At 42.2% G+C, this 16,190-nt stretch overlaps 1 long non-coding RNA gene across 1 annotated transcript in view; it reads right to left on the bottom strand.

The window, feature by feature from the left end:
* Window positions 1-14,773, bottom strand: part of LOC146820908 (uncharacterized) — a 37,959-nt gene extending 23,186 nt beyond the window's left edge. Inside the window, exons 1-5 of the long non-coding RNA XR_014962639.1 lie at window positions 14,684-14,773; window positions 14,535-14,590; window positions 14,410-14,451; window positions 14,017-14,085; window positions 7,036-7,126 (exon numbers count right to left, since the gene is read on the bottom strand). This is a non-coding gene — a long non-coding RNA (uncharacterized LOC146820908). The remainder of the gene's footprint in view (window positions 1-7,035; window positions 7,127-14,016; window positions 14,086-14,409; window positions 14,452-14,534; window positions 14,591-14,683) is intronic.
* Window positions 14,774-16,190: the final 1,417 nt, after the last annotated feature.

Raw genomic sequence — 16,190 nt, 5'->3', positions numbered from 1 at the left:
AAATCAATCAGTGCTTTTGCCTGTAATGCTAAGGACATGAGTTCATTGCCCAGTTTACATACTGCCAGGTCTAAGATCCAGCAGGGTCATGATTTTGATGTCAGTGACCTCTGGGTAAGCATTGTTGGCTCACTGAAATATGACTACAAGGCTTGTACAGAAGACCCCTCTGCAAGAATAGCTACCGTCATCTTCAGAAGCACCTTTTTAAAAGTATTTATAGTAATGTACTTGTATTGTGCTGAAAATAGTTGTCATCCCAGCACAATAAAGTATGCTACTACAAGGTCAACAATGCAATACAGGGCCAGAAAACTCAAATGGGCTCTTAAAGCCCAGATGCAGACCTGAGTGTCATTGATGCCGTGTTGTTGGAGTGTCTCTTCTTCGCTTTGGTTTGGCTCAGTGTGCAGCTAACTGTTGTGAATTAGGTGGCTTGTCAGGCATGATACACTTAAATCTTGATAGGTCTGTTGTGGACTAAAGGGAGGACATGCCATCGACACTGTTGCTGAACTTCCTTTCACTCCTGTTGTGTTTATGTGTCCATTTATGTTTGACTGCTCTTATCCACCAAGGGCCCATGTGTGGCACCATCTGCAAGTCCTGGCTTTATGCCAAAAGCCAAGGGCCATATGTGCAGAGTTTAGGGATTGTGAGTTTCTAATTATGATTCTGTATGAATCACAGTTAGGAAATCACGATTCCTAATGTACTAAAATGTACCAGTTTGTAATAGCGATTCGTAATGGGATCGCAATAGACCTACATCATGAATGGTAATGCGTTAGGTCACCATTTGTGACCCATGGGATGGTGATGGTGGTCTGCTGGGGTAAGCAGACCACCATGTCTGCTACTGTTTTTTAATAAAGCAATCTTTGTTTTTTTTTAAGGCAGCAGTTTTCATTAAAAGAAAATCGGATGTGTTTAAAAAAAAAGAAAACGAACGTTTAAGTTTCATTTTGTAAGAGTAGACAGTGGTACCTTGGACCAATGGCTGCTTTTAAAAAATATTTCTTTTAATATCCACAAAGGGGAATGGGTCCTGTGCTGACCCCTTTCCTTTTGCAACTGGATACTAGTAGAGGTGTTGGTAAAAAATCGAATGTTTTGCAACTGTAATTCAGTAGCAAAACATTCATATTTACCACTGAAATTCCGTATTTGGAAGGGACACCCTAAACACGCCCATTCCAGATACCGAATCGCTGAACACAAATTATGATATGTTAATATGTTAACAAATCACAATTTGTGCTCTGTGAGCGTGGAAATTTTTTTTGCAGTAGGTTACGGCCAAACACCACAAAAGTACTCTACACTAATGCCCCCTCATTCTTACTGGGACTTGGAGCTCACTTTTTGCAGTTCTACATGTGGGATTTCAAGCCTCAGAATGAGAAGTGATGCTTGATAAAAGGATAGGATTGGCTGAAGGTATAACACGCAATGGGACCATGTTGTGCTCATGGCCTGAAGTCACCCATTGCAATATCTGCCCAATTTATTTAGTTGTTATTGCAAGTAGCCATTTAATTTTTGCTAGCTAATGATTTTGTGAGAAGCCACCTTCGTTTCAGTTCTTACATTTGAGTGTGCCCTAGGCCACAGCCAGTTTCGATATTACAAGTGTTTGCTTTTCTATCACCATCTACAGGGCACTTAGGCACCTTCCCAGTGTGTGGAAGAGGTTGGGACTGCTGGGAAATATTCACGTAATACTTGGGCCTCATTTGGAGTATCACTAAATTAAAAGCAGGAAGCTTGTTTCTGGTCCAGAGAGGACCTGGCTTGGCAGTTCGGGCTGGACTGTTCCCATGAGGCACAGGGTAAAGCCTGATTTGCATATGGCTGATCAATGGATTACAACCAGATCTTTGTGACTGGGGGTGAATGTTTGCGTTGTTCAGCATTTCTTCCATCATCTGTTCCTTCTACAGCGCCTTGAACCACTGAACATGTCAGGGAAGAGCAAACTGCTTTTTGTTCAATTTGTGAGTCAATGTACAAGCAAAGGTGCCCAATTCACTACCCTGAAGATTCACCATCCCAGTTGATCCTCAGGTTCCTGGAGGAGATAATGCTCATCATTACAGGCCAAACCATTTATTCATTGTTCATGGAACACATTAAGTTAGGTGAGCTGTCTCTGCTTAGTAATCTATTAGTATCAAACCGAGTTAAAGGAGTTGGTGCTGTGATATGTTCTAAGCCTCCAGTGTTTACTTAAATTAAGAAGGTTGTTTGATTATGTGATATAGAGACCCGATAAAACTTGGATGTCTTTGGATGGATAGTCATTTGATAGGTGACTACAATGGATTCTGCAATACATTGCTGCCTTCTCTACAAACACCTTCCGCAGTTATTACAATTGCTCTTAAAGCGCATTTTTTGATGGATTAGTACACTGAATGATTCTGAGGACCACTCCTCATTAATTAAATTGGAGGCCTCTTGTAGACATTCTTTCAGGTCAAAAGATAAAAAAAATCTACAGCAAGGTTATCCAAATTGGTACAAAGTTTTTGGAGTATAACATCCATATAGAATACATTTCTGGACCCCTCAATGTGCAGATGCTTACCTCAGCTTCACTTTTAATGTGATGAAGTCTGTGATTCTGTCAACACTGAAGAGTGTATTATCGCCAACTGTGGTATTGGCAGTTTTGTGTGTGAGAGTGAGGAAATGTGGAAAGCTCAATTGTCTCAGGATAGCACCATTCAGAGAGTAATATATTGTCTCATGATCAAAGGGTGGCCAAAGGAGAAAAACCTTGATCCTGTTTGCCGACCCTTTTGCAAAATTGCCAGTGAACTATCTTAAGTTGACTGTTTGTTATTACATGGTGAGAAGCTGATTCCTCTCGCTAAATTGAGAGAGAGTATTATCAGCTCATAGTGGTCACCTTGGGTGCATGCTAACAAAAGAAAGCATCAAGGAAGAGTATTGGTTGTCCAGGATGGATTGAAAATGCAAAAGTACACAGAGGCATGTGTGCTTTGCTCAATGTGTCATAAACACTTAAAAACATTTCCATCGCCAGGATGCCCATCACCTGCACCACAAAGAGCTAGCAAAATGTTGGTTTAAATTTTCGAGGGCCACTTACCATTTTACTGGCCCAGTATGGTTACATCTTAGTTCCTGTTGATCACTTGTCCCATTGGGGGTTGAAGTGAAATATTTTCGCAAACCCACAGCTGACGCTGTTCATGTTTTTCTTCAAGATATGTTTGGTAGAGATTTTACTTACTGACACCTGTATTTAGTTCCTCTCACAAATCCTATGTTATTTTTTAGGCCAATCTAGGGTTAAACACTTCAGAAAGCCATTATATAGACTGCAAAGCAATGGGTTAGTCTAGCACTTTAACAAAATGCGGGTTGAGTAAGTGCCGGGTGCTTACCGGTCTGGAAAGGATGTTTATGATGCTGTAAGATGCACGTTGTGGTACTACCACACAACTCCTCATGTATCAACGGGGTTATCTCCTTTTGAGTAATGCGATGAAGGAAAGCTTGTTTTGAACTCCGTCCTAATTCGAAGGTGAAAGTATGTCCGAAAGATCATGTACCTCTTTCTTACATGTGGACTTCTGCCAAACTTATTTCAGATTTGCATCTCACCAAACATGACTTGTGGAGGGATTGTAAGAGTGTTGGCTACCATCCAAATGTGGGTGATTGGGTTAGGGAATTCCTGTTGAGGAAGGGTCTGTCAAAATGTTGTGCCGTAAAGATTCCTGAGTTAAGAGGGAATGAAGCAAAGGTGAAAGGAGGGCAATAGTGGCAATTTGGGAGTAACACTAGGGTTAGACCTGAAAATTCAGTTACTGCAAATTCTAATAACTTTGTTGATCTTCCAATTTCTGGGGATGAACATAGGGAGTCTCTTTGTCATAGACAAGAGTCAGGAAATGTCCTTGCAAATTGCAGGACTGATGTGTGTTTTCCAGTCCAGCAATTTCAATATGAATTTCTGTTATTTCTTAAATACTCACTCTTGCTTTTAGATTTATTTTCATGTTATTGTAGGTGTAGAGTTGCAGTTTTTATATGCATGACAGTTTTTATTTCTTGCACTGCCTAATTAGTTCTTTAACTTGTGTTCAATTTATTGTTGTTGTAAAATTGTGAAAAAAGGTGAGATGTGTGGTGATTGGTCTGAATAGCCCTTTCTGGAACCTCATCTTGTCATCAGCAGAATGCTATGCTTGCACAAGAAGAATGTTGAGACAAGAGTGAGGGAGAAGTGAGGGGTGAATATTTACATCTGTCGTAAGGTCATGCATTTAATAAAAGAATTATTGTATGCTCAAGTAGCCCTTGTTTGCTGCTTTTTGCTCTTCGTCCAGCAACTAGATCACTTTATGTGCATGGAAACTCCCAGTTTTCTTGCTTGTCATTTGAAGTGATCCAGTTCCTGACACCAGATTGTCGTGTGATGGTAATTTTCTAATTTTCAACAGTTTTTGATGAGTTAAATTGCAGGTTGTTGTTCAGTATTCGCATTAACGGCTTGGAGGCAATTGTCTAGGACAGAGGAAAATAGGTCATGGTTTTGAGCTTCAGAATGTCGTGGGTGTTATCTGCATGGTGGATATAGGTTTGATTGAAGGATCAGATGAGATCCAGTAGTTGGCTGAGGTGTGGAGAGCTGATGAAATATTGTGGGCATCCTTACTCGGTGAGAAATAAGTTGAAGAATACAGTGGGCATGAGATGATGCTCCATCTTTTGGAGAGATAAGGCGAGATCCATTCTAGCAAGATTCCATGAACACCAAGATTTTCTAGGCTTATAACCCATGCCAAGAATGGCCTGTTGCAGATTGGTTGCTATTAATCGGCTTAATATGTTTAATCAATAATTAATTATTACAGATGCCTGTTGTCGGTGCCTGCATTCGAATGTGACACAAATGTCTGCATGTTCAAATGGCAAGGAATGTTAAATGTGTAACTGAACAATCAAGTTAGAAAAATCCAGACTCTAATACAATGTGTTCTTCTAGACAGTGAATGTATGAAGTACCCATTCCACTATGTCTGTCTGAAGGGAGTGTTCCCTCTCTGTAGGGAAGAACCTTTTTTGGTATTATTGCAAACACTTTGTCCCTACAGTTCAATATATACATATGCAATGAGTATATATTGGAGTCCAGATTTGGATATATTGTCAGTATGCCAGCATATTCTTGTATGAAAGATTTGTGTGTGAGTATCGTGAGCCAGTCTTGCATATATGCACAGTATGCAGGCATCTAATATACTTATAATATGTACAGCTCAGATACACAACAACATGAATGGCTCTCGTATATGGCTAGTGCTCTCATGTTTGATGTGAAACAATAATAATATCTTACTCTTATATGGTGTTTCATACATCATTTCTAAAGAGGCTACTTACTGTAAATAACAGGTACACCAGTTACTCAAGTTACTGGTAGTCAATTGATTGACCTAGGAATGATGGGAGACTGACTTGGACGTGCTAGCTTCAAATCTTTCCCCTGAAGATCACAACAGGTGTCAGCGGTGAGCGTTAACTCACTTTGCCATTTTATTTGCTATATGTATTTTATGCAGACACAATCTGAGGCATGAATAATACATTTTCAGACAACTGATACATATTAAACACCTGCATATTGTTTATAGGCCAGAGGCTGTGCACTCTCTGCACATATCAGAGACCGGCTGAATATACGGGACATATATTAAAACGCTGTAAATGGTGTATTTGCCAGAGACTGTACACACTTCATAACTTTGCAGCATGCATACCTTTCATGTAATAGAGACCTTCCTGCATACTATGCATATCTGACTGTGTAGTGTGCACATATTGTGCAGATTGACTGAGTTAAAGCTTGATACTCATCTATTGACAGCAACTTTGTCAGCTGTATGCCTAGAGTGCTCTTGGGCTGTCTTAACTAGTCAACGTCCAAAAGTGTAGCAAACAGACATATGCCACTTTGTAACTCTCAAGTGTAAGTTTTTGAGTAAGAAAGGGCGATGTCTATATTTGCTCAGTAAGTTCCACTGGGGTGAAGGAGAATTTAAGAGGGTGATGGTAAATATATATAGTTTTTTAGATATTTGATCGAGCCCAGACAAACCTGCAGAAAGCAGTTGAGGGCTTTGCAATGAAATTTAGTTTATGTGTCAAGTGCATCTAAAGAAAATAGGTCCTGTACATGTTGAGATGGAAGTCAAGAGTAGAGCAGACTACAGAGATCAGAAAGTTGTGAATGAGAGCATTGTGATGTGGACAGTATCATGTGCAGCTTTTATTTTCATTTTCTATTATCAATTTAGGTCACAGGAACAAAAAGTGATCCGCCCAGAAGCAAACAGTGTGTTGGTCAAGCAGAAAATCAAGATGCACAAGTCACTCCAATGCACCCTTGTCATTAAGAATCATTGCATTCATATTTGACAAATTTGCTTAAAATTGAACAATTTACATGAATCTTCGGGGGAGAAATCTATTGAAATCTATAAATACACCAGAAAATAATTGATGTCTGTTAAAACGTAGCCATAATTTCTGCACTTTTTGTAAACCATGTTCTCAGGAGAATAATAGCACAATTGAAATATACAATAGAAAAAGCAATGCTTAGCAGTATATCTTAAAAAATATCCCTTCATGTGACCCCAATCAAGGTTGCTCGGGAAACCTTTGTTTACTACTGTTTTTTTTTTTTCTTCACTGGGGCAACGCCCCTCAAAACCTATGCCCCTGTCTACGAGGCCATGAAAAGCTAGGAAGGATGGCTTCACGTTGCCTCATAGATACGGCTCTGCAGTGTGCGCCACCAGAGCGTCATTAAACTTGACGTTCTGGCAGCTCATGGCGGTTGATACGAACCCCTGAATTTATGACCAAAGTCCTGCTGAAGGGTAAAACTAGATTTGAGAAACATTTTGAAAAAAATATGGATGACTTGCTAGCAAGAATCTTGGAAGGAAATTAACTGTCACTGGTACAAAATTCAAGTTTCCAAAAACTTACCAGCCCTTCAGATTGCATTTCAACTGAAGAAGCACTGTTTTCCTTCATTCCAATAACATCGTCCACCGATCCGGTGAGAAATCCAAAGAATCTATTGAAGGTAAAAAAAACAGCCATTAATAGGCTTCAATTCCAACCACGAGCTTGCCTATGGAGGTCTCACCAAGAGCTTTTTGGTGTGCTTTCTTAAATCATCACAAGCTCCTGTCTAGTATTGCAGAGCTCTGGGTGCCTCTTCAGACACCACCTCTCCCATCCTACGGGCCTAAATTTGTTTTCATATGAGAAATTAAGTATAATGTAAGATTTTGAAGAGATCCTTATCCCCGCTCAGGCTCTCTACATTCACTTGCAGAACAAAGGCCTTGAAGCATACACCTGCTGACAGCAACTCAATGCGACTATGTCATTTTTTGGAGCAGTTCCTTTTTCTCTTGGGCTCTAATCTTAATGGATGAGCCCTTTTCCTTTCGTTGAAAATACTATTTATTTTCCTTTAATAATTTTTTATTTTTTTTGCTAGATTTGTTTGCTTGTTTTAGAAAGCGCAAACAAAAGCTACATGTGTACAATTATTAACCATTATTTGCCAGTACTTTATTGTTATGATATCTAATGACAACTTTACTCTATTATGTTCGTATTTAGCTTTGAATCGTTGATCTAGCGATTATTTTATGTACCTCCTATGGGCTTATATTTACACGTTTCCGCAAGTATAAGTCATACATTCAGATTTCACTACCAAAAGGAGGGCCAGGAGATACATTTAGGACATTTTGGTTAGCCTCTGTTGCATCCCTTACTTAGGGTATTGTGGCAACCTTGCCATGGCCAGTGCTTGCCTACTCACCCACTTCTCCACCAGCTGTATTTCTTACAAAAATCGTATGTTTTCAGTCCTGAGGCGCATCGAAGAGTCTCTCCATACATAATAAGAACTTTGTATTTGAAGCACGCGGTGCACCTGAGGGCACGTTACATGGAGCTGCTAGTATTTTAATAAGGGTTGTTTTGCCAATGCCAGAAGGGCTTGCCAATGCCTGGAGGAAAGTCTCTTGACCTACTGGAGAGCTCCCCGTAGCACGTGGACAGAGATTAGACACTTTGTTGGTAAAGCTGCTTAATTATAAAAAACATTTAGTCGGTTTTTAAACAAGAATCATGAAGGAATGAGTCGTATATGTGTATGTATATATATTTTTTTTTTGTTGTTTTTTTGAAAATGTCATTTTGCAGCGGTTTTAATTAACTATGCAAATACATTTATACCTGCATGTTTTCAGTAAGCAGTCTTCCATTAGTTTTTATTCTCTACTCGGAACACAGCAATTTGTTGACATGGTGTGTGGCACCAGTCCCTTCTCTCTTTCCCCGTCCTCACTGATGCACAACCTATTTCTCTCTTTCTCCTCTAGTTCCAACAATACTTTTTTCTGTCATCTGCATTTGAATATTCCTTGTGAATATCATAATAGATTACATTATTTTGTGCCGTCCCTCATCTAACTCAGGGGCATATCAGCAACAACCCGCACTTAGCGCTAGGATAATTATCGCCGGCTAGCGTGGATTTTTATCGCTGAGATAGCGTGCTATTAGCAACGCTTATCTCAAAAGCGATAAAAATCCTCACGCTAACTGCCTAACGTGAGATTATCACTGGAAACCCAGCGATAATCTCACGCAATGTGGCGTTAGCTTGATGATAGGGACTCTCAAACTTAGCCATGATATCCACCTTCCATATCATGGCTAAATCAGTCCTTAACCCCTTCAGCGCGGCGCGGATTTCCGTGCCACGCTGAAGGTTCTGAGCGCGGGCGGGGCCATGACGGAACGGTTCCGTCATAAGCACAGCCTAACCGACGTGCATGACGGAACCGTTCCCTCACGCGCGTCGAAGGGGTTAAGCAGGCGTAAGGAAAGTAGCGATAAAAGAGGTTATCGCTACTTTTCCTGCCGCTATGCTTCATAGCGTGGGGCTTGATGATAGGAGAAATGTCACTTAGCGACATTTCTCCTGTCATGTCAGGTCAGGAACGCCCACTTTGCATCTCATTAGAGATGCAAAGCTGGGCGTTAGGAATTCCTACGCGTTAGCGTGAGCTTGCTAATTAGGCGATAAAATTATCGTGGCTTTTCGGCCGTAAACGGCCGCAAAAGCGGCGATACATCTATCGCCTCAACTTGTTGATATGCCCCCATGCTGTTAACTTTTGATTTACGTGTACCCACTCCTAAAATGTATTTCTTGCAATTACCATTCCCAAGCTGATGAAAACACACACATAAGATCCCTTCTTTGCAGTTTTCATGTTTGGCATTGGATTCCCCTTCCTGGGTAGGAATTTATTTGTCCACCTGATCTCTGTGAGGAACATCTGCAGTAGTTAAGTGCTGAAAATGACTTGGTTTTTAATAAAGTTTTTGTGTTCAATGGACTCACAGAAATCAAAAAACAACCTTAGCCCATTTCGTCACCAGATAGTCACTTTTTTATGCCCTGTGGTGCACAGTCCAGGCCCATATCAACAAGGCAACACACAGCCACCCTTTGTGGCTTTTCATGGCCTTGTGCTGTGAATAAGGTGTGAGGCCACGCAGCACAAGTATCTGAGTTGCCTTATATTGTGGCAGGGAGGCGTGCCATGTGTGTTTTTCTTGGGTGTTCCCATGCAATACCCATGGATTTTGACACTGTCTCAGATTTACAACATAGCATGAATCCGGGGCTGTGCCAAAAACGTACGCCCCCTCAGAGCAGGCGTAACAAGGAGAAATATTTACATTTCTCCACAGATTTTCCTCTTTCCACGTGTGCTCCATTCTGCAGCACACATAGAACAAGCAGAACTTCTCCAAGGATTTTTTTGTGCAGAAAGATGCCCCTTCCTGCATAAAAATAATCATGCCACCAACACAGATATCCTTGCACCATGGTGCAAGTGTGCCTGTGTTGGTTCAAGGCTACAATTATTGTGCCGGCACTGGCTTTAAGGGAAGGAATGCATCATATCTTGTAAATAGAGTGCATTCCGATCCTTTCAAATTGGCGTAGCGACACGTGACTTGCGGAGCTGCCCATCGCCAATTCTTTGTAAATATGCCCTAAGTTTACTAAAACTGTTACATGAAAAAAGTAAACCCACACAAGATATTAACAAGAATGTCTATTTGCCATTACTGAAAAATTAAGGGACATATTTACAAGATAATTATGCAGCGCGGTGCTAGAAGCCATTTGCTGTGCTAAGCTGCATCATTAGGAAAGTGCAGGGATGCGTTGTATTTACAACAATATGATGCATCCCTGTGCTTTCCTCTGCGATGGGGCAAAATAGGCTGCCTAGTGCCAACACTATGGGGCAAGAGTGCCTAGGTTTTAGGGATGATTGTTTTTGTGCAGGAAGGGACACCTTCCTGCACAAAAACATTAATTGATGGTGTTTTCTTCCTTTTATGTGTGCTGCAGAATGCAAGACACATAGAAAGAGGAAAAACGAGGAGAAATGAAGGTATTTTTTCTTGTCCTGCCACTTTTATGCCTCCCCTAGAGAGACATTAAAATCTGATGCATTTTCATGTTTATGAAACCCTGTGAATCTGGGAATGCATTAGATTCCACAGCACCCATTTAAAGCCTGCGTGACAGAGTGGTGCCTAACAGGGGGCATATTTACAAGTCCATGAAAAACCACGCATAGTGGCTCTACGTGGCCTTTTAATATGGGCCAGCACACTGCGCCACCGGAGCGTCACTAAAAATGATGCTCCAGAGGCCCAAAAGGCTTGAAAAAATGCCCCTAAAGGTCAATTGTGTAGCCTTCCCTGGCAAAACTGGACCGATATAAAAATACAGACACTTTGCTTTTTCATCTATCTTTACATCCAAGATATGATTCTTAATGAAATCTATGCTGCAAAAGGCTTCACGAAAGTTACTTTTTGTCTTCTTCACAATCATTAGTTGAAAATGAGAGTTGTAAAACAAAAAGTTCATCGACTGCCACTCTCTGATGTCATCTGATTAAAGAACAGGATGATGTTAAAGAATTACATGTGTAGCAAATGGAATGCGGAGTTAAGTCAGGAAATTGACTGCAAGTTATGGAGACAAAGATTGCAATATTGTTTCTTAAAGTGATCCCCATGGTTACTAGCATGTTTATGTAAGGTAAACCGTAGCACTACAAAAAATGTTGGCATTAAATTAACTTGGAGCCTCATTTACTCATCTGTGGCATAGGGTAGAGGTGCAAGCCTTCTTGCTGCTCTGCCCTAATTTTTTTTTTAAAAGGGCAGGAATGTGCCGTATCTATGAGATATGATGCATTCCTGTCCTCTTTTACTGCGCTGGTGTACAAATGGCTGCCTAGAGCCAACACAGGCACCCTTGCACCATGATACAAGGGTGCCTCCATTGAAATCAGTTGGTTTTTCTGTAGGAAGAGACACCTTCCTTCACAAACACAACCGTTACACCACCCCTGGGGAGGTGTAGGCGTTTGATGCATTCCCAGGTTTACAGCATGTTGTAGGTCTGGGAATGTGTCAAATGACATGGATGTTACATGGGGACACCCACCATAATGTCTATAGAATGCATCCCTGTAGCAGTGTGAGGCAACACAGCGACTTGCACTGCGTCGAATCCAGCGTTTCTATGAGGCCATGAAAAGCCATGCTGGGTTGCTGTACGTGGCCTCATACATATGGCCCTGCAGCGTGCACCGCTGGAACGTAACTAAAAGTGCAATTCCAGTGGTGCATTGGGCTTGTAAAGGAGCACCTTGATTGGTTCATATACAAAAATGGTCAGAATGCCATTTATGTCTTTTGTAAATCTATTTGTTTTAAAAATTAACTTATTTTATAGATAAAATGTTTTCTTAGTTTCATGATATCAAGAACTTAAAACAGTGTCTGAAACAAACTGAGACCTATTCACTAGAGGCGGCCAGCATGGATCGGCTGTAGGGGGCAGGGGCAGTAGGGGGAAGGACGCGGGGCAAATGGTTTTTAAAAAGTATAATAGAAAACGTACCTTCTTGACGCTTCCTTGCCGCGTCTCTCCTCCATGGTCCTCCCTCGTCGGCCTGAACAGGAAGCACACCCAGGTTTCCAGTCAGCCAATCACAAAGCTGCCTTAGCAACATTGTAATTGGTCTGAGGGCTGTGTTTCGGCGCTCAGACGCTGACTTGGAGCCTGGGCATGTTCTCCACAGAGGCTGTAATGAAGCCTGCATGGAGAACATGCGAAGTGTGCAAGACGGTTTGGCCGGACAAGCAGTCATTGCGCACTTAGGAGGGTGCTAGCACTCCTCCTCTGCCCCCGCCCCCTCACTCAAAGCTGCAGAAGTAGGAGAAAATAAAATGATAATAATGCGAGTTATTATCATTTTATTATCCCTTTATTTTACTGCTAAAAAGCGGTTGGGCGAAACTCCTCTGCCTTAGCGAAGGAGCTGCCACTGCTATTCACAAAGATGTTTTTGACTGTAAACATTCGTTTTTGACCAGTGGGCATGGTCTGCATGGCCCCTGTTGCTGTGGCCTTGTCGCGCGTGGCCGCTGTTTTCGTTTGGTGTGTAGGGAGGCCGGGAAACAGGGTTGAGGGCCCCAAAATGGCAGACGGAGAACTGAACGTGGACAGTCTCATCACTTGGCTGCTGAAGGCATTTATCACCATGTGACCCACTCACTTGCTGTTGCTATTGCTGCCATTTGACACTTGCCACAGTCTGCTGAATCTGTTAGCATGCAGCTGGACGCACTGCATAGCCATTGACTGTTTCCTTGGTCCCACGAGGGTAAAGGACTACATTACCCAGCAGCCTGAGCGGCGTGCACGCCGCTCTCATCACCTGCAAGCCAGGAGGTGCAGAAAAGGATGCCGGGGGTGCCGCAGCGCGGTAAACTCATTCGTTGTTGTATTGCTGCCATTTGACACTTGCCACAGTCTGCTGAATCTGTTAGTGTGCAGCTGGATGCGCGCCATAGCCACAGACTGTTTCTTTGGTCCCACAAGGGTGAAGGACTACAATACCCAGCAGCCTGAGCGGCACGCATGCCACACTCGTCGACTACGTGCCAGGAGGCACAGAAAAGGAAGCCAGGGGTCCCGCAGCATGTGAGACGCGCGGGCGTGCCCGGGCTTGGCCAAGGACAGGCCCATTCGAGCCTGTCAGAGGCCAAAGGAGGTTGGGATGGGCCCGGTTATTGACATTCATTGACATTTATAGGACTAGTTGATGCCCATGGACACTTGCTGAGCTACAATACTATGGTACTGGGGAGTAACATTCCAGTCATAATTAGAGTTTGTATTATATTTCACCGGGTGAGTGATGAGGGAGTAAACCATGAGCAAGCCTAAATCGCTAACGGCAGTACAGTAAGGGATGGTCCCAGTAAGCACTATTTAAACAAGAGGATAGCATGAACAAAAACTACCCAAACATCAAAAAAGAATACATACAAAGGTTGACTGAGTAGTGTTATTTAATCACACCCTCATTTTCACAAATATATGCAGAACACATTTATTATTATTAGCAATGTGCCCAGAAAGGTAGGAAGGGGATATGGGGAAAGTGGGTGAATTGTGTGAGGATACAGTGTTGTGAAAGGACAAAAGAATTAGTGCAATTTAACTGATTCGTATTCAACATACAAGGTGGGCTTATTATTTAGCCACTGTTGCATAAGAAATTACATAGTTGATATTGGCCAAGTTGCTTGATAAAACTCAGTAAAGGAATATCTGTGGTTTTAAGGCTGGCGTAAAGTGAAGTGTCGATGTTTCAACCCCAAAGATGTGTAGGTAATTGTCCACCTTACAGGGGGGTCTTCCTCAGGACTGTGAGGGGGGTTTGGGCACCTATGGTACAATTAAAATCGTGTTAGGGACGATATTCTACCACAGAGACAAAGAAATTTAAAAACATAGAACTAATGGACAAAGGTCCTCCAATTTACCTTAGAAGACCAAATCATGAAGGAATCGAGCACTGTGGCTTCAATGAAAAGAGAGCATGGAAACTGCACCTGCAAAAATAAGGTGTAGTACGTATATGAGCCTCTTCCATAAATGGTACATGGGCAACAATTCAAAATTAAACAGGTAATATCTAAGGTAGTGGCAATTTATAAACTTACACTTATAAGAAACAATCTAACATGTCCCATCCGGGCCATATGATTAATACCAGCCGTGGCCATCAGCTGGGGCCAATATATAAAGAATATACAAATAAAAACAAGGATTGAAGTACAACAACCAAAATTATACAGGACCACGTCAAAATCTAAATCTAAAAGCAGTGGTGATGGGCCACCCCATAGTGCATCACCATATGACACCACAATTACCTGCTCTTCTCCCAAAACGTGTGTCCCACGAGGGCACTCAATCTGGGTAAAGAGGGAAATCGTAAGTAAAATCTACCGCAACATAGGCGATGAGAAAATAACAAGTTACAGAGAAATTAACTCACCACTCCTCGGTGGTCTGGAATAAGTCAGGGAACAATTACCTCGTATATGGCCGGACCTGGAAATGTAACCGCATACGTCAGGTCAAAATAATGACACAAGATCTTGTAAGTCTAACCAAAGTCGGGAGCACACCGCTCTAGAATCTTACCGCTCTATAGCTGGCTGCTCACTGAAACGGGAAACGAGGGAGACAGGCAGCTCTCCCAGCTGAAGTTAATAAAAGGGTGTGAGTGTCGCGTCATCATGTGAGCGTCACGCTAGTAGACGCTAGGTGCTAGAGAAATGGCATCATAGCGTGGCCGTCAGAGGCATAAAAATAGAAAATGGACTCAGTGTTGTGATGGAATTAAGTCCGGCGCTATGGTTTTCTAAAAACCTGAAAATGAAGGATTAAATGACTCAGTGTATGGGTTACCTCAATGGCATTGAGTTGTTCAATAAAGAGGATCTGGGGGAAACATCATAGCTCTTGGATGTGTACAGGGCCATATTCAGAAATGTATTCATCAGTAATTGCTCATATTTACACATACAGTAAGTTGGAGCATGAAAAAACATTATGTAGCTGGTTTAAACATTGATATATGTAATCACACCAAAGTTACAGTATCTTACGTCTTGGTTGTTGTATATGCCTCTATCAAAAAGATCAAAAGTACAGCCTGTTGATCTTTTTGGTTTGACAGCAAATTCACGCAAGCATACACTAACCTTAAAAATTAGTTGCATAGGCAGTCCAGAATTCCCAGTAATGTCAGGCAGGCAAGAACGGATTATAGGCTGGCACTTAAAGAAAGAAGATGTGCTATGACAAGGGAAGCCTGGGAATCCCTTCACAGTGCGACACTACAGAAAGACAGTGTCGCCTTTTGGAGAGCAGTGAAAACGCTGTTTTAACAAACTGCGGGCGGTCCTTCTATAGAAATCGCTATTCATGAGGAGTCCTGGGTTAGTCACTTTTCCAAGGTGTACAACGGGCAGGAGTTCCTCAATTTACCAGTTAGGGATGTGTTAGAGGATAATATTAATAGAGTAGACTTGCAGTTCCTGCTGGAGGAGGTGAAGAGAGCTCTATCAGTGAGCCAGTGAGGTAAAGCTCCCGGCCCTGACGGAGTACCAGTGGACTTGTTCAAGTCAAATATCGCTCTTTGGGGGCCCATAGTGACCCAGGCTGTTAATGCCAGTTGTTCTAACTCAATGCCAAAGACCTGGGTGGAATCTATTATTGTTCCAATTTTTAAAAAAGGGGACCGTAATGATCCTGGGTGTTATAGGCCCATCTCGCTATTGGACTCCATGGTAAAAGTAGCTGGGCGAGTCATCTTGGAGTGCCTGCAAGCATGGGCAGAAGATAGTCAGGTGCTATCAGATATACAGTATGGCTTCCAAGAGGGCTGGGAACGATGGAGCAGAGTGTACACCTGACCCTAATAGTGGGGAAATACACATGAGCAAAGAAGGGAAGCTTGTTTCTGGCATTTGTGGACCTCACGGTGGCCTTCGACTCTGTAAGGCATGACAGATTGTGGGAGGTTCTTGAGACCGCAGGGGTCGACCCCTATATTATCCTTTTTCTACGGCATCTGTACAGCAGCGCAACAGCAAGCGTGCGTTTTGGATTGGGTGGTGAACTCACAGCTTCCTTTCCCATTCGA

The sequence above is a fragment of the Triturus cristatus genome, chromosome 6, assembly GCF_964204655.1.
Source record: "Triturus cristatus chromosome 6, aTriCri1.1, whole genome shotgun sequence".
Taxonomy (NCBI): domain Eukaryota; kingdom Metazoa; phylum Chordata; class Amphibia; order Caudata; family Salamandridae; genus Triturus; species Triturus cristatus.
Note: the sequence above shows the minus strand (reverse complement) of the source record. Positions and strands in the feature narration are given on the sequence as shown.